Here is a 19,304-nt window from a genome sequence, read left to right on the forward strand (position 1 = left end):
GTACCGTCGGACTTTCATCTCAACGAACCCTTGGTGTTACCTGTGTTCTTCCCGTCGCCTTCGTCGCCGGCTGAGAGGACTTTGCACTCGCTGGATGTAGCTAGAGCGCTGAAGTTCTACGTGGACCGCACGAAAGGTTTTCGGAAGACGTCACAACTCTTTGTGAACTTTGGACCTGTCAATCAGGGGAAGGCTCTCTCGAAGGCTTCCATCTCCAGATGGCTCTCCGGCTGTATCATGTACTGTCACCGGTTGGCAAACCGACCGCTGCCTGGCCGTCCGAGAGCCCATTCCACCAGAGCGATCGCAGCTACCACGGCGTTCCTATCTGGTGTGCCCCTGCTGGACATATGCAGGGCTGCTACGTGGAGGTCGACGCACACCTTCACGAAATTCTACTGCGTCGACCGGGATTCCAGGGAGGAGTCCAGGGTCGGCCAAGCAGTGCTGCGCAACCTGTTCGCCTGAGGTGAGCCTGGTGAGGAGGTAAGATGCTTAATGTTGAGTTGATGTGATGCTTAATGTTGAGCCTTTGCCACCTCCCGTGGTTGTGCATGTGTGTACTGCTATGTATTCTTTATTCATGAGCATGTGAATCCATGCCAGACCCCATGCTGGAGAAGGAACAAGTTACTTACCTGTAACTGTTGTTCTCCAGCATGGGTCTGGCATGGATTCACATGCGAACCCTCCCGCCTACCCCTCTGCGGCTCTTCACTTGGTCATACTGCCACTTCACGTGCTTCCAAATCTGAAGATGGCTGCCAGAGGCGGTGCTTAGGTAGAGGGCAGTCATTGGCTGTGGTCAGTATGACGCAGAGACCAGTGATTGGTTATTACTACGAAAGACAGATCAGAAACGAAACTGATACTGGTTTTTTTCTTTACCGAGGATTCCCAGCCTGACGACGGGGAATATTCATGAGCATGTGAATCCATGCCAGACCCATGCTGGAGAACAACAGTTACAGGTAAGTAACTTGTTCCTTCCATATTCCCATCCTAAAGGGGCACCGAAAATTCCTCAGGTTTGTGGTCCAAGGGCGTCACTACCAGTTCAAAGCCCTCCCCTTCGGACTACGGTCGGCACCCAGGGTATTCACCAAGTGCCTTGCACCGGTGGCGGCGCAGCTGCGCCGCGAGGGGATCCACGTCCACCCCTACCTGGACGACTGGCTCATCCGAGCCAAGACGAGGGAGCTCGCCGTGGAGCACACGGCAAGGACCGTCCAACTTCTCACGGACCTGGGATTCTCCGTGAACTACGCCAAGTCCCACCTGGTACCCGCGCAAAACGCACTGTTTCTGGGAGCGAAGCTCGACACAGTGTCCCTTCTGGCCTCCCCGTCGGCGGAAGGGACGAGGTCCATTCTGGGCAAGGTACAGCGGATGTTGGTTTCCGACGCGGCCAAGGTGAGGTCCATCAAGTCCCTCCTCGGAATGATGTCTTCTTGCATCTACCTCATTCCCATGTGCAGGCTCCGGATGCGCCCGTTGCAGGAGTTCCTGGACGCGCGCTGGATCCAAACGACGGGCGGCTTCGAGGAGAGGATCACACTCGACGAGAGTTTCCGCCGAGCGGTCCGGTGGTGGGGCAACCGCGCACATCTGACGGCGGGCATGGACTTCCAGACCCCAGACCACCAGGAGACAGTGACCACGGATGCCTCCCTGGAAGGGTGGGGAGCGCACACCGAAAATCTGCATGCGAGAGGCCTTTGGCTCCCGACGGAGAAGTCCCTCCATATCAACGTCCTGGAGCTCCGTGCAGTGTTCTGGGCCCTCAGGTCCTTCCTTCCGTCCCTCCAGGGCAAGGTGGTGAGGATCTTCACCGACAACACCACCACCATGTTTTACATCAGGAAACGGGGCGGAACCAGGTCTCCAGCGCTGTCCAAGGAGGCGCAGGACCTGTGGCATTGGGCCGTCGCCCAAAGGATGTTTCTGGTGCCGTTTCATCTGGCAGGGATAAAAAACACCATCGCCGACTCACTCAGCAGGGAGCTGCGCTCGTGCCACGAGTGGGAACTACGGCAGGATCTAGTGGATCGCCTCTTCCGACGGTGGGGCACACCCCAGATCGACCTGTTCGCGACGGCGACGAACTCCAAGTGCCGGAGGTTCGCCAGCAGGTTTCCCCAGGCGAGGAGCATGGGCGATGCCTTCTCGTTCCCCTGGGAGGGCCTGTTCCTCTACGCGTTCCCTCCTTTGCCACTGCTAATCCGGCTCGTCAACCAGCTCAAGAGGTCGCGGTGCAGGATGATCCTCGTCGCACCTGCGTGGCCGAGGCAGATATGGTTCCCGGACCTTCTGGACTTGTCAGCGTCCCCGCCAATCAAGCTGCCGGTGGACGCGGATCTACTCTCCAGGGAAGGAGGCGCCATCCTCCACCACGACCCGAAATCGCTGAACTTGCAGGCCTGGCTCCTGCAGCGCTAGAGTTTTGGAGGATACGACATACCTGCCGACTGCAGAGAGGTTCTTGCAAAGGCCAGGGCGTCCTCGACTCTTAAATGCTACGGACACAAATGGAAGAGGTTCTCTGTCTGGTGCCACGCACAGAAGATTAACCCTCTACGGATTACGGCTCCCCAAGTACTGCCGTACCTGCTGACGCTGGCCAAAGCTGGACTGGCACACGCGTCCATCAAGATTCATCTTGTTGCGATCTCCCGATACACCAGAACCACGGGCCGTTCGTCCTTGTGGTCTCATCGTCTGGTGAAAGAGTTCATGAAGGGACTGTTCAGATCGTTCCCGCCGGTGAAGGCTCCGGCCCCGGCGTGGGAGCTCAACGTGGTGCTGACCAAGCTCATGGGACCTCCGTTCGAGCCTCTGCACTCGGCCCCGTTGAAGTTTCTGTCGTGGAAAACAGCGTTTCTTGTGGCCATCACCTCCGCACGACGGGTGGGAGAGATCCAGGCCCTTTCCTGCAAGGCCCGTACTTGACTTTTCACGACACGAGGGTAGTGCTCAGGACGCACCCCTCCTTCATGCCCAAGGTACCGTCGGACTTCCATCTCAACGAACCCTTGGTGTTGCCTGTGTTCTTCCCGTCGCCTTCGTCGCCGGCTGAGAGGACTTTGCACTCGCTGGATGTGGCTAGAGCGCTGAAGTTCTACGTGGACCGCACGAAGTGTTTTCGGGAGACGTCACAACTTTTTGTGAATTTTGGACCTGTCAATCAGGGGAAGGCTCTCTCGAAGGCTTCCATTTCCAGATGGCTCTCCGGCTGTATCATGTACTGTCATCGGTTGGCAAACCGACCGCTGCCTGGCCGTCCGAGAGCCCATTCCACCAGAGCGATCGCAGCCACCACGGCGTTCCTTTCTGGTGTGCCCCTGCTGGACATATGCAGGGCTGCTACGTGGAGGTCGACGCACACCTTCACGAAATTCTACTGCGTCGATCGGGATTCCAGGGAGGAGTCCAGGGTCAGCCAAGCAGTGCTGCGCAACCTGTTCGCCTGAGGTGAGCCTGGTGAGGAGGTAAGGTGCTTAATGTTGGGTTTGATGTAATGTTTAATGTTGAGCCTTTGCCACCTCCCGTGGTTGTGCATGTGTGTACTGCTATGTATTCTTTATTCATGAGCATGTGAATCCATGCCAGACCCCATGCTGGAGAAGGAACAAGTTACTTACCTGTAACTGTTCTCCAGCATGGGTCTGGCATGGATTCACATGCGAACCCTCCCGCCTACCCCTCTGCGGCTCTTCACTTGGTCATACTGCCACTTCACGTGCTTCCAAATCTGAAGATGGCTGCCAGAGGCGGTGCTTAGGTAGAGGGCAGTCATTGGCTACGGTCAGTATGACGCAGAGACCAGTGATTGGTTATTACTACGAAAGACAGATCAGAAACGAAACTGATACTGGTTTTTTCTTTACCGAGGATTCCCAGCCTGACGACGGGGAATATTCATGAGCATGTGAATCCATGCCAGACCCATGCTGGAGAACAACAGTTACAGGTAAGTAACTTGTTCCTTCCATATAAACTGATTCACCATGGCCTGTAATTTTGAAAAGGTGGTTTCCGGGAGTGGTTAGGGTAAGGACGTGAACAAATATAGAAGGTGGGGGAGAAAGTTCATTTTCACTGATAACATTCGCCCAAACCAGGAGATGGCACCCAGCACAGGAGGTCAGCCGATTTTGTTTTCTAGAGTGGGAGTGTAGTTGAGCTCTACTAGCTTTCAGGTCTCCAGGGAGGTGAATGCCCAGGTACGGTGAGGACGAGTCCTCCACTCTCATTTCACCTACTGTTTTCTCATCTCTGGTTGCCGAGTCCACCCCAATGGGCATGACATTGGATTTGGCTAGGTACATTTTCAGGCCCGAAAACATGCCAAAGCGCTGTATCTGGGTTAAGAGTTCAGGGAGGGATTTTGCTAGGTTTTGTCGCATAGCAGAGGATATCATTGGCATACAAGGACAGTTAGTTTATGACCCCACACTGGATTCCTGCTATCCATTGGTTCTTCCTAATAGCGATTGCCAGGGGCTCCATCGCTAGAGCATACAGTAGGGGAGGGATGGTGCAGCCCCGCCTTGTTCCTCTTGTGAGATGGAGGGGGATGAAATGGTACCATTCACTGCAACTTTCACCGCAGGGGGGGATGTATAGAGCCAGGATCCACTGTCTAAAGTTCCTACCTAACCCCATACTCTGGAAGGCCTTTCCCATGTACCCCCACTCAACTTGGTCAAAGGCCTTTTCTGAGTCTATGGAAGTCAACTATGACTCTAGGCCCTTGCGTTTTGCTTCGTGTATTAGGTTTATTGTCCGCTCCCTGCCATCCCGGGATGAACCCCACTTAGTCACCAGATGACCCTTCTCAGGTGCATGGAGAAAATGTTGGCCAGCTCTTTTGCCATTCTTTTAAGTCTGTGTTCAGCAGAGAGACGGGCCTATAGGATTGGCACTGGGCAGGATCTTTCCCTTTCTTTGGAATCGCTACTATCAAAGCCGCGAGCGTGGACTTTGGGAAGGAGCCAGTCTCCATTGCGTTAAACAGTTTGGTCATGAATGGAGCCTGGTTGGAGCGAAATCTTTAAAAGTAATATACAGAGAAGCGGGGTTGTACTCCACTTTATGCCACTAATTTTAATATCACTTCCTGTGCAGTAATGGGAGTTTCAAGGGCTTATGCTTTTTTTCCGGTGGGAGACTTGGGATCGGGAGGGAGTTCACAAACCGGTCTACGTCTTACTCGTCCCCACTGTATTCTGAGTTATAGAGTTGTTCATAATATACTCGAAACTCCTCCGCTATCTGGGGGTCCTCGATGAGCTGCTCATCTCTTATTGGTCGGATCGCGTCCACCCTTCTACGCTTTCTCTGCTCACTTAACCTCCATGGCAGTATTTTTTTCGGCCTTTCCCATTAATTTTCGCTTTAGGAACGCCAGTTTTCTCTGTTTGTCCAATCGTGAGGGCTTTCAGTTTAGCTTTGAATTCTTGGTAGTTTAGCCCATTTCCCGGGAAACCTGGAATTTCAGTTTCCCTCTTGGCTGTAGACTCAATTTTCCCCCTGATGTCCCTCACCCCAACCGCCCTTTCCCTCTTTCTCCTGGACCCATTCCTAACAGGATTCCCAGAATCATCACCTTGGATGCTTTGCAGACCCTGGGATCCCAAATTCCCCGTTGTCCATTTAAAAAAAAACACCCTTATAGCTTTCAGCAAAGCCTGGGCTAGCTCTTTGTCCCACAGCAACTGGTTGCTGCATGAACACCTAGGTCCGTGATTCGCTTAAGACATGTGATGCTGGAAATGCATTGGAGGGACAGGGCCTCCATGTCCTTGTCCTGTACTCCCTTGTGTGTTCTGTGTTTTCTGCACAGGTGTCCATGTGGGACTCTTGGCAGTGCATCGCTTACTCTTTTTGTTTGTGGTGAACAGAGGCCCTTGGGATATCCTTATGGTACCCATGGGTGGGCGTTCAATTTTGTACCCCTAGTGTATGTACACCTTTAGGGTGGGACCTGTGTGAATGGAGTGTACAACCAATATGCTTTCCATGTTATGGGTATCTGGTATCTGTGTGTGACACAAAGAATGGCCTGAAACTGACAATGCAGTGTGGTGTGCTGAAAGGCGTAGTGTTTGGCCCAATCCACATTCCTTGTTATGGGTGTCTGGGTGGAAGTGAATGGCCTGAATGCACTGTGAGCCTGATTGGCTGCCTGCCTGCATGAATGCCCTTCTGACTAATTGACTGACTTAGCTAGGCTAATCGGTGTGAATGAGGGACAGAACTGTTTAAATTTGTTCAGAAGCTGAAGTTGAAACTTGAAGCCGCTTTGCTTGAAGGTTTGCTGCTGCTGCTCTCTGTTCACGAAATCCGAAAGCTGCTGTGTCTGTCAAGGACTTATCCAAGGAAGGATATGTTTAGGAGACCTCGCCCTGAGCTACGAGGGAGCATTGTGCAGAAGCTGATCTTCATCAAGGCACCCTTGAAGTCAGTCCCAAACAGCTGTCGACCGGAGAAGGGGTCCGCCGAGAAACATTGAAGTAAAGCACCAGAATGTTGAGGCCGTCAAAGACCATCACAGTCGACAGGGGTTGGAAGGCTCGCAGTAACCTTGGAGCCGCAACACTCCACCATTGCCTAAGAACATTTAAACCAAGGACTCTCTTGCCATCGCCGTCAACAGCTTTTTCCTGCCAGAAAAAGTAGAGGTCGCTGATGACCGAGGAGAATCCACTGGTGGGTTTTCTGCCACCTGTAGTCCACAAAGACACAGATGAGTGAAGCTCCAGCCGTGGTAGCGTCCCGACCGTAGTCACCTGATGCTAGGCCCATACTAGTCAGAGTCCCCTTTGCAGCACGAACTGTAATTGAGGTACCGTGCATTCCTAGTCTACGCGGGACGTCCTCGATCGTCGACAAGCACTGTGGAATTCGAAAGCTGCTGTTCCGATGAGGGGGGGGGGGATCACATTTTCTTCACGGCAACTCAACGACAGTGGCTTCTGCTTTAAAAAGGGAGTTCGCTCACAGGGATTCCGTCGACAAAACTCTGTTAAGTCGGGTACATTGGGGTATTGGAACATTTTTAGCAGGAAATAAGACTTTTAAACATGTGTACTGGGCTTGTTAATACACTATATATTTACAGGTTGACCAGGTTGGGGGGGGGGGGGGAAGTAGTCTGCCATCGTTTAACCTAACTTGTCTTCCTTCCTATGTCTAATTTTGATTCACATTACTATTAGATTCGTACGCCATTGAAACTGTGAACAGTTGGTGCTTTTTAAAGGAATCTAGAGTGAACTGTGGTAGCACATATACATTGTACATATTTACCATATCAGATTTGCCAAAGCACAAAGTGTGTTCTTGATTGTGTATGTATTGAACCTTTATATATATATAGAACTGTTATCACATAACATTGTGTGTTGACATTACTTTGTGGGGGCTTGGACTACACTGTACTTTAAGAACCAGCCTGCATCACCTCCTGAGAGCTTAAAGGCATGGTCTAGTAAAAAAATGTTATTGTCCCTACCGGTCGGTCATGTTTTTTTAAGCCTAAGTGGCTCGATTTTAGAAAACTTTCCTATGGACCTTGCCCGAGTTTTCGTCCATTAAACGCAGGCGAAAACAAAGCACCAGGGCGCCGCCATTTTCTGATAATCCTATCACTTGCCGCATCGCCCTGGCTGACCTTCTTTTGCGGCACTAAATCAATTCCCCCGCCCCTGAGCCGGACATTATCCAAACATTCATATTCCCCGCCTCTCCATGACGTTGCTGTGCTGCGTAGGCAAACGCGCCCAGTCGTCTTCTACGCGACTCCACACAGAACCCGGAAACCAACACAGACCATCTCACAACACAGCGCGCCACAATTCGGAATATGAAACTGTACTTTAAAATCAAACAGCAACATGGTACATTTGGTAAAGTACATTTATTTTATATTAAATGTTTAGAGAATATTCAGCAATGGCCATATGAACTCCGAAAGCTATTTATTTTCTTTTATCTGTATCCGCCATGGTACACAGGGTGTTGCTTTTCGTTAAAAGAAGCACTTTGGAAGCACGGTGAACCGCAAGGCTGTTCCATCAACTATGCACTAGTCCATCGTAAAGGTTGATATGTTGCTTCTAGCCACTAGTACAGCGTAAGGGCATGTGGGCCCTTGGCGATCGTCCCATAAAATTGTCAGTGTGCTCCAGTTGCCATCTGCTGGTGTCTCAAACCGATGGCAGTAGCAGAAGGGGAGCAAATACCTGTTATGAAAACAAAAAAAATATAATCAGTCTCACCAGCCGATCTTCATTAATATTACTTATTTTATTTATTACAGCCGATCAGAAACTATTTGCTTGCAAGGATAGTTCAATGGAGTATGTTCGGCTCTAAAATCAATGCGAAAAGTAACGAAATAAATCGAGGCCAACCCACAATGATAAACGACAGTTAGTCTACATGCGTGAGGAATGATATGATATATGATATGGCATTTGTAACGCGCCTATACTCAAGTGTTTCTAGGCGCGACGAGGCAGGTGGGGAACAAGGGCAGACAGACAACGATCCTACTAGGCCGGGTGTCTTTCTGATCGTGCATGGGGAAGGGGGGAGGGGGGAGGGGGAAGTGCTGTACATGGTTAGTTGAATACAAATTAAATAAGGCCAGCTGGTGGCAAGTGCAAGGTAAATGCCGGGAGAAGGTGCTGAAGGATACAGAGACAGTCCCGTAGTGCAGGTAGGCAGTGCAGGGAAAAGTGGCTGGGCCAAGGACCGAGATTGGTGAGACCAGTGGACCTGCATGCCCATGTGCCCACTACGAACACGTTTTCCTTGCTTTTCCTAGCTCTTCATTCATTTATTCATGCATCCATTCATTAAATCTTCATTCTGGTATAAAGCGTGTAAACACTTACTTACATTATATTTGAAATTTCCATTGTGTCTCTTCGTAATGCAGTCTGTAAAACGGACCGTGCTCTTGACAACGATTTTTCGTATACTGAACTAAAATGAAACTCGGTCTAGTTTCTGAATTTTCTGCCTTATCATCTCTTACGTTATTGCACACCCCCTTCAAATGTAGTTCTTTCGGCATTGTCCCTGTCTCAAGGTCAAAAAACAATAGACCCTTATACTTCCAGTGCGACTTGTGGGCCTCTTCTGGGCGCGAGCTGAAAATCAAAGCTGCTGTCCTTCGCATTCTTTATTTGCAACATCACGTAGTATAGGCATCTGTGAGAACTTGAAGTTTAGAATCGGTCTATGTAGTGCGCCTCAATGTGCAAATGCAAACTGACTTATCTATGGATGTCCCAAATGCCACGGCCCGCTTGGCTGGCACGTTCTAAGTGCCCCAATTTTGTCCCCGTTGCCTGCGAGCTTTGCAGCCCAAATTGAGACATTTAATTTTTGGCGGAAGATCAGGGAAAGTATAAAGTACCACAGGAGTTGAGTTAAAAGTGAGATTTATTGTTTGTTTTATTATTTGCAATACGCAAGCCTCCCCTCCGTTAACGGTGCGCAGCATTTACATTTACATGAGATGAGACATGAGAAAAATATATACATACACATATATAAGGTGAATAGAGAGAATTCAAAGATGACACCCAGCTTGTTCGCCACCCATGATGGGGAAGGTAGGGGTTAGGGTTACAGGTACACTGTACAATAACATTTATTTACAAAAAGACAATCGTATTGCAATTATTTAAACCGGGATTTGTACTTCACAACCAGCTGTGCTTCGGGTGGGCATGGCACAGTCGCAATGTTCGGTGGCAATGGATCACTGCTCTGCACAGAAACGTCCAAAATTCACGTCCACTTCAGAGCTATCTTCAATACATTCAATAACATCTTCTTGTGGTGGTGCGGTCGCACTGTAGCTATGGTCCAATGCAACTTTGCTGTAGTCTCCAAACAGTTAATTCATGTTCTGGCCATTGGACATGAGCATCTCAAGCCTGAACATGCCTCGCCTCAATTAATAGTTCCTCCATAGCGTACACGGTCTGGCAAGCCACATCTCTCATTCGCTTCACTGTCTGTGTATGTATAGTTCTGACACCCACGGGTAACTGGAGGAGAAATTGGAAAAGGGATGTTCAGTTTAAACACAAGATAAAGTGTAGTACAATTGACTGGAAAAAAACATAAAATAGTCCCCAGCACAAACATTTCTTTAAAGTTATGAACTGTTTGTAACTAACCTTTTTTTGTTTTTTTTTTCTTTGCAACTTTTTTGACTCGACCTTCAACATCTGCACGCTGTAGCTCCGATTCGTTTCCGCATGTCCTCCCTTCCTCTTGTGCTGCAACGACTATATTTTCTGTATCCGCATAGACAGCACTGAATGAGGCTCCATCGTCTCCCTGAAACATAGTACTTTCATTACTATGTATCAAAATATTGTTAGCATAAAACACGTGAGGAAGAACACACGGGTACATCTCAATAGCCAAACACGATTTAAACATTGTGTGCAACAATCAAACGACAAGTGATGATCTATTTCGATGGAGCTGTCAGTATCCATACCTCTGGCTCTGCATCGACTGCCATGAATGGTTGTATTGGAGAGGAGGCATCCGCATCTCCCTGAAACACAGTACTTGCATTAGTATGGTTTTCAATATTGGAAACACGACACACACTTGGGGTCAACGGCACAGGTACATATAATGAGATAACCACAAATGATGCATTGTCCAAAAGAATCAAGGAAAATCTAAATATGATCACATTTCATAGACTTATTTCTCTGATTCCTTTACATCTGCATCATCTAAATGAGATGTTGTGATTGTGGTGGAAGCTCCGTCGTCTCCCTGAAACACAGTACTTGGATTAGTATGGTTTTCAATATTGGAAACATAACACACACTTGGGGTCGAACGCACAGGTACATATAAAGAGATAACCGCAAATGATGCATTGTCCAAAAGAATCAAGGAAAATCTAAATATGATCACATTTCATCGACTTATTTCTCCGATTTATTTACATCTGCATCATCTAAATTGGATGTTGTGATTGTAGTGGAAGCTTCGTCTCCCTGAAACACAGCATTTGCGTTAATAGGGAAGAAAGTATAGCAAATGGAATCACGTTATATGATCACGCATGATGGAGCTGTCATTATCCATACCTCGTGCTGCTGAAGAATATCTATGGATGTTGCAAATGTAGTGCGCACTTCCGAAAGCTGTTGCGCCGATTCATATACGCATGGTCCCGCTTCCACTTCCCCTGGAATTACTTGAATGTCAGGCTCTGCATCAAGTGCAGGGGTTGACGCTCCAACTGCCTGAAACATAGTACTTGCATTAGTGAGGATTACAATAGTGAAAACATAACACACACCTGGGGTCGACAGCACAGGTACATATCAACGGCTAACCACGAATGAAACATTGTGTAGAACAATCAAACGACAAGAATTCCAGCTCTGATGATGACGCTCGATGGAGCTGTCAGTATCCATACCTCCTGCTGGTGAAGAACATCTAGAAATGTTGTAGATGCGGTGGACGCTTCAGCATCTCCCTGAAAGACAGTACTTGCATTAGTATGGATAACACTAATTATAACTGAAAACAAACACCAGTGGACGATAACTAAGGTGTATATCAATTGGAACGCACTAACCAAACATTTGGTAAAATAATTACACGATAAAATAAAACTATTACTTGACGTGCATAAAACAAGTCTGTAGCGGATTAGCCTAGTAAGATTACCTGATACGCGCTAGAAGTGGTTGATAACTGCGACCACGTCAAGGATGTAGAATGTTCTTGCTTCAGATTCAAGGGATAGTCAAGAAGTTGTAAAGGTAAATTAATGATTGATAATGAAATGCCAATATTAAAAATAGCCATGTAAGGCGACAGAATACTTGCAAAATGCTCAATACAGCACAGTTCCCTGTTCCCATATATATACATTGCGTTTGTGGGTTATGAAATCGAAAAAGAATATATTGATAAATGTCATTATTCAAAAAACTATACACTCATATCAATATCGAAATTATTACAAGGGATAGAACACCTACAATATCAATTGATCCGTTTGGATACCTACACACTACCGCAAGGCCTAAAGCTAAATCCGGACACTTGACTCACCGGTGGCGGAATGTGGACGAATAGAGTGGGAATAGCGTTTTCGAGCAATTTCCGTGTCGTTCGCCGTTTATTATTCTTTGTTACCCAAGATGTTGTGTACATGTCCAAGGAAAAGTGCCGGCTGCAGATGCGGTTTCGATCACCCCTCTTATCCTGTAAGACTTGTTGGACTCTACTTTCCAGCTCATCCAGTGGATATCCGCAATGTCTGACCCATTCTCTTATTCGATCAACAGTTTTCGGGAATGCATGCATTTTAGTGCCTTCAGATTTCGCATGGGTCTTCGAAGGGCAACCGCTAATCGAACAGGCAGGCATTGTTGATAAATCTGAAAAGAAAATATCGACATTATTATACAATCTTCAACAATAAAGATTTGATACAAAAGTAAATGAATCCTACAATGATCAATGCAAGGTTTGTTTTGGTCGCAGGAACTATACCAGTTCATCATGTGCGGCTTAGTATTTGCATAAGTTGCAGAAATGTATAAATGATGTGACTAAAATCTGAACATGTGACTCATCCCTTGGATGTTGCGTATTGCACGAGAAGGAAACATGCTTACATTATAGACTGGACCCCCAAAGGATGCAATTCGATGACAATAGACACAGATGAAAATAAATAGATCTATTGATAGCATAGCAATGGAAACTCAAGTCAATAGCAATGAGACCAATGAACATAGCACTATTGTGTACTCAACTCGCAAATAGATCGAAATTTAAAAATCTGCGAAATATGACTAGGATACATGGCCTTACCTTGACCAACAAACCGTTGGATTCAGCAAGCAGAGCAGTATGTTGCAGGAGAATAGGTGGGTGGCCACAGGTAGCACACTGATGGGTTTGCTCTAAGCGGTCACAGAAGTTCACGGATAGCACGACGACGAGCAGATTCGCGTAGATCTCAGTGGTTGCCAGGTAACACGTTCAGGAGTTCACTTGCAAAGCACAAAGATGTTCTCATGAGACATATCAAGTGGTTTATAAAGTATTAGAAACAGGGGTGTGTTTGTGAATGAATGACGTATGTATGTCGTGGTTTTAGGGGGGCGGCCTGCTTCAAGGTGAGGCCTGGCTGGAGACGCGGGGTCTGAGGAGGCCATGTGACCGATGGCCCCTTGGCGTTTGATACCTTTTGAAGTGTACATGAAGTTTGGCACCTTGGCCTTTCGCGCCCCTGACAGCGCGCATCCACTGGCGCAAACCGCCTTCGATAGAGGATGGATGGGCCTGGGGCGTGCAGGTAAGGCACAGGAAGACTGCTGAATGGAGACACACTTATGTGGATTGCAGGGGGGCGGCCTGCTTCAAGGGGAGGCCTGGCTGGAGACGCGGGGTCTGAGGAGGCCATGTGACCGATGGCCCCTTGGCGTTTGATACCTTTTGAAGTGTACATGTAGTTTGGCACCTTGGCCTTTCGCGCCCCTGACAGCCCCCCATGCCAGCGCTCATCCACTGGCGCGAACCGCCTTTAGATCAATATATAGTATATCGCCTTTATATCAATGATAGTATATCGTTGCTTATCAATAACAAATGCCACATACCGGAGATTCTTGTGAGCACAGACCCACACTTCAACCAGTGTATTATAGTGGTCAAGACCATAAGGCCTGTATAATCCAATGGTAATTGTTAGTATACATATATGTGTGACTTTTATAGAGACAAAACCTACTGAAAGACTTTGAACAAGTGTTATTTAGTGCATGCATTATCGAGAATGTTATGTTAGCTTAGATAGATAGTGACCACCCTGCTTCACAGCGACCAGACCTTCACCCATTCGGAGCACAGATGTCTGACGTCCATCCTTGAATGGAGACACACTTGATTCATTTAAAAAATCGAAACAACCGTTGTTAAAATATATGTGGTGTTTTATTTTGTATCTTATTTTCATGACACAAAAATACAAGACTTTAAAGATTATACAGGTCAGGTTGCAGCACAGCGAGAGAAAATCCCCTGTACTGACCGTTGTCACTCGGGAACGTTTCTCTAATGGCACGAACGGCACAGGCGGGTATCACGCTTCGAACGCTGTGTCCAAGCCTCCCGTGGAGCCACCATGTAAAGGAACGATAGGCCACCAGCCTGTACCACCTGTGAAAATTAATGAAACAAGCTGTTTTTAAATGACCAAGATAAGTTTAATAAACGTTTGTCGTCAATGACAATTCTTGTAACTAATGGCATTCTGCATGGACAAATGCTATCTAGACAATGCACACTATTGAACGACTTACATGCGTTACAATGATATGTAGATGTAATTTTGGCTATAGTAGAAGACCATGAAATAGGAGTGGCATGACAAGCAGAGTATACTTACTCGTTACTCGGATTACGAGGACGAACAGTTGCGCGAAGTTCATGCATAAGCGCCATCATTATTCTCAACACGCCCCGTGTGAGGCAGGCTGCCCTGAAGTCTGGCAGCTCGGTGATGCATTGCGGTCGTGGCTCGCCTTCCGAAATGTAGGCCAGGCATCCCGAGTTTTCTCGGCAGCAGCAGTTCTCGTCCTCAGTTGGCATTAGCTCGCACCGATTGCATGTGCACCAGGTGGAGACGCCGTCATTGCGACTAGGCACAGGCTCTTCATCTGTTGATTCATCCTGCCAACTGCCGTCCGAATCCCCATTGTTTTCGCGTGCTTCCCTTTCCAGTAGTTCCTACTCGGTATACTCGGGCTGGTACATGTAGGGCATTATTGTAGCCATTGTGTGGTAAACAAAGTACAATAATTTATAGAGATGGTACAGGTGTTCATACGGGCTACAAGCGGCGAAGGTAGCTGACCAGAGCACAGAAACGGGTCACAGAATACTCAAAGTAACACAGAGAGGAATTGAATCGAAAATCTGCTGCTGTGTGTTGTGAAACGGTCTGTTTATACTTATTGAGGAAAGAGGCGTCCTGCTATTTCCATGGCGACACGTCATTAGCTGAAGCGCAGCGAATGTTGACACAAGACGTGCTTTGGCGTTGGGAAATGGGCGGTACGAGTCTGCTGATGACAGGCTCAGGGACGGGGGATTTGATTTAGCGCCGCAAAAGCAGGTCAGCCAGGGCGATGGGGGAAATGATAGGATTATCAGAAAATGGCGGCTCCCTGGTGCTTGTTTTCGCGTGCGTTTAATGGACGAAAACTCGGGTAAGGTCCATAGGAAAGTTTTCTAAAATCGAGCCACTTAGGCTTAAAAAAACATGGCCGACCCGTAGGGACAATAAAATGTTTTACTAAACCATGCCTTTAAGCCTTGGTTGCTCGTCCGTTGCTACCACAATAGAGAACCTTGGCTGGGGTGCTCTGTGCTTCTACTCTGCCATAGAGAGGGCAGGAGTACAGATAACCCCCCTCCAAACTTTACACTGGTGGCAGTGGTGGGATGCTAATGTTTTTAGGATCAGTGTGTGACCTTGCCCCCTACAAAATATCCACTTTGTTGATTTGAGGTTTAGTTGTGTACTAGGATAACTACATTAGAAGCAATGGAATCTATTGCAAATTGTAAATTGACTAGGATGAGCTTGCAGGCTCTCCAGAGTGCTTTTGATGCCAGGCAGTTAGACTTCGAAGATAATTCTAGGGCTCGACTAATAGCTGCCCTGGTGGACTACCAGACTGAATGTGTTGCTATTGATGAAGGGGAGGATGAGACCACGGAGGACCGTGCCCCCGGGGGATTTATTGAATCTGTTTCTGGGAGTGCCACCTCTCTTGCTGCCTCCATTTGGAGACCTAGCATTGTTTCTTCAGGGAATGCCTTGGAACTTGAGTTATTGGTGAAGAAATTGGGCTTTGCATGTATAAAAAAAGGGGGAAACTAAAGTTGAACTAAAGAAGGGGGAGTTGGCACAGCAAACGATAATCAAAGATGGGGATCTTGAAATTAAAAACAAGGGCACTGAATGTCACAGAATCCAGCTAGAGAAAGCTAGAGTGGAGACTTCAGCCAAACCAGTTGTGTCCGGTCCCCTGCCACCAAGATTGAAAGATTTTGTTGTTGTGTATGTGGAAGGTTCTGATCGCCTCCAACGGATTGAAGTGTTTGAAATGGCTTGTGCAATGCAGGATGTTAGTAAGAGATTGGGGTAACCAGTGCCTCCGACTGGTTATGACTGTATTCTGAAATTGGGTGTGGAAGTAAGGGGTCAGTATGAGTGCATGAAAGCTGCCTTGATTGCCAAGTTTGGCAAGACACCTACCCAATACCTTTTAAAAGGTTCAGGGAATATTAGAAAAGAGACTGTCTTGGGTTGACTGGGCGAGTGCTGCACATATGAACATGATGGGGTGGATTGATGTATACAAGGTGAAAACCTTTTCTGAATTGTCCCACATTTTGTTTTTATGAGCTTTTTTCTGAAGCCTGTTCACCAGAGCTGCATCAAAATGTTGCTGACCAGAACATTTTGGATCCCTTTACGCTGGCCAGGCTGGCTGACAAGTGGTTCTCCCACTGGGTGTCCCCTAAGGAAACCAGTGGGAAGGACAAGGAACAAGAAAAAGGGCTTTCCTGTGGAGTCCCAGAAGCATTCGCAGTCGAGTAAACCTAAACCTTCCTCTCCTAAGAACCGAAGATCTAGTGGGGATAAGTCTTAGGGGGTGTGAGTAAGTGTAGCGGTTCGCCTGCTACAAAGCAGGCTCCCAGTGGATCCAGTACCGTACCTCACATTCCTGGCACGATTTGGGACTGTGGGGCTCTGGATCACAAGAAGGGTGATCCCAAGTCTAAAGGTAAGGCACTTGGATTCCAGGCTGTCAGCCTGACCTACCCTTGCTCCATGCCTGAGGTGGAGGTCACTGTCCTCCCCTCTCCAGGAATCGGCTTTCGTGCTCCTGCAGAGCTATCCCTAGTGTCCATTGGGGCCTAGGACCAGTACTGAGAAGTATTGGTTACTATCCCACAAAACACCTGCAGGTTTTTGATAAGTGTCCTCCTGAATGTCCAGCCTTGTACTGGTTTGAGAGACACTGGGGCAAGTATGACGGTGGTGGACAGGACCCTGCTCATGCCAGAGGACTATGTAGGTGCTCCTTTGAGAACTACCAGGTTAGGTGGCGGGCCTTCGAAATTATCTCCTGTTGCCCTAGTCACCACCACGATTGCGGACAAGACAGCAAAGGACAATGTACCTGCCAACATCTTGTTGGAGAATGATCTAGTGGATTTGGGGTTGATCTTGGATGGATTACCACTGACTGCTGCTGCAGTCACTAGTTCTAAGAACACACCAGGTCTGACTCCTAGTCAGGTACCCAAGCCAAAGGGGAACCCAAGGCAAGACGGAACAGCAAGAAGGCCACCTCTGTGAAGGTGGCTCCTTCTCTTCCTTCTGTTTCAGCAGCACCCACTGGGATTCAGGCTCTGGACATGCTGGGTCCAGTGGTAATCCGAGGCTCAACTCCTGAGGAGAAGAGCCAGAAGACCCTCCTGCGGGAGAGGTGCACAACCCAGATCATCACCCTGACCTTCAATGCCTGCTGGCTTAAGGGGGTCCCTCTAAGGGAGACTTCTGCAAGGGTCTGAGAGAGTGCCATGCCACTCTCTCGGGGGTCTAAGAAAACAGGCCCAGGCCGAAGTGCTTAGGTCTTTCAAAATCTATTGGGAAATTGAGTTCTTTGTCGTGAGCCCACTAAGCCTGAACCTTGTGCCCTCAAGAGGTTGGTGATACCCAGGTTTATAGGCCCTTCTTGTTGGAGTGGGTGCGTGATCCCAGTCAGTGAGCACAGTTCCCATTCAGGGATTCAAGATAGGCAAGGAACATTACATCAGTCAGCGGGTCAGAGGTGGGTGTTAGGCTGGCATAAAAGGCATTTACATCATTCACAGCATGTTTCCATAGAGACTCATAGTGTTAACTTTTGTCTCATACTCTAAACATGGCTCCCGCAAGAGCCCTTTGTATCTTGCAGCACATTCCATTCATATTGCAGAGGGAGCTACTTAAGCCCTGCCTCTGCTGGAACGCTCACTTCGCGTCTACTCCTCTGACAGCGGGTAACACTACCAGCATTTCTATTCACAGAACCTGTCAAAGAAGAAAAGAATTAGCTTTACAGAAAAAGACAACAGAATACAATAGTTATAGAAAATACTTAACAAACTGAAGTTATCCCCCAAGCAGTATCTTCAGTCAGCAGTGGTGACTTGTTACCGCAGCAGCTCCTGTCAGAATTTTCTCTCACGGCTGCAGCAGCTTCCAGCAGCAGTTTTCTCACAGCCGCAGCAGCTTCCAGCCGCAGCATTTTCAGTCAGAAGTTTCTTCTGCAGCCTCAGCATTTTCCGGAGGTATTTTCCAGAGGTATTTTCCTCCGCTTTCCGAAAACATGCAGACAAACCAAGTTGTTTAATTAGCGAACAAACTGAATAGAAAACAGAAGAATTTTAAATAAGTTTTACGTGCCTGAAGTTTCCTCAAGTTATCAGCTCACAGTTGTTTCCGTGCTCTTCTTGAAGGCTGCAGTTACTCCGTATAGACAAACTTACATTATTTAATGTTTCCTCATCCTGAGTAACATCGCAGTCATCCGCAACCATAAATCTTTTCTGAATTCCGAGAACCTACAAGAAAAAGGCAATTATTAGAAAGAGATCTCTCCAACGTATGAATTACAAGACATATAAGAATAAGGTATTTTCTCCAAGATACTTAACCCAAAGATTAATTTTGGAAAGGTATAGGCATGGTCAAGGCAAGAAACTATGGAGTACCTCAGCATTCCAAACTCCATTTGTATCTTCATCTCAACGCGCCCCTGTAGAAAGGATGGAGAGCTCCACAAAAAATACACAGGTGAGCAGGGAGGATTACAAAAGTATACATTTAATGCAGTACCTTCTCAGTAAATAGATGCTATAGCAGTTCTATTGTTATTGTTTATACAGAAAGGAAATCCAAAAAGTGCTGAAGTACAGGTCCACAGGCTGACAAGGCATTACGCTCGCGAGGAGTCCAGGTAAGCGTTAGTGAGGTGCCCTTAGCTGGTCATCTTGGGACCAAAGAGACTAAGCAAAGGCTCTCTGCACATTTCTTCTGGCCCCGGATATGAGAAGAAGTGGAGTCCCGCTGGAGGACCTGTCCCACTTGTCAGTTGTCTGGCAAGACTGGTGGCAGTGTCATTGCCCCACTACTGGTCTGGAGGGTTGCCCAGAGCAAT

The 19,304-nt window shown here is 47.7% G+C and overlaps 1 protein-coding gene across 2 annotated transcripts in view; it reads left to right on the forward strand.

Annotated features, from left to right (window-relative positions):
- LOC138582171 (gametocyte-specific factor 1-like) overlaps positions 1-19,304 on the forward strand; it is a 933,223-nt gene that overhangs the window by 724,675 nt on the left and 189,244 nt on the right. The gene's annotated exons all lie outside the window — the stretch shown is intronic.

This window comes from Ambystoma mexicanum, chromosome 3q (assembly GCF_040938575.1).
Source record: "Ambystoma mexicanum isolate Mex_15411 chromosome 3q, UKY_AmexF1_1, whole genome shotgun sequence".
NCBI classification, from domain to species: Eukaryota; Metazoa; Chordata; class Amphibia; order Caudata; family Ambystomatidae; genus Ambystoma; species Ambystoma mexicanum.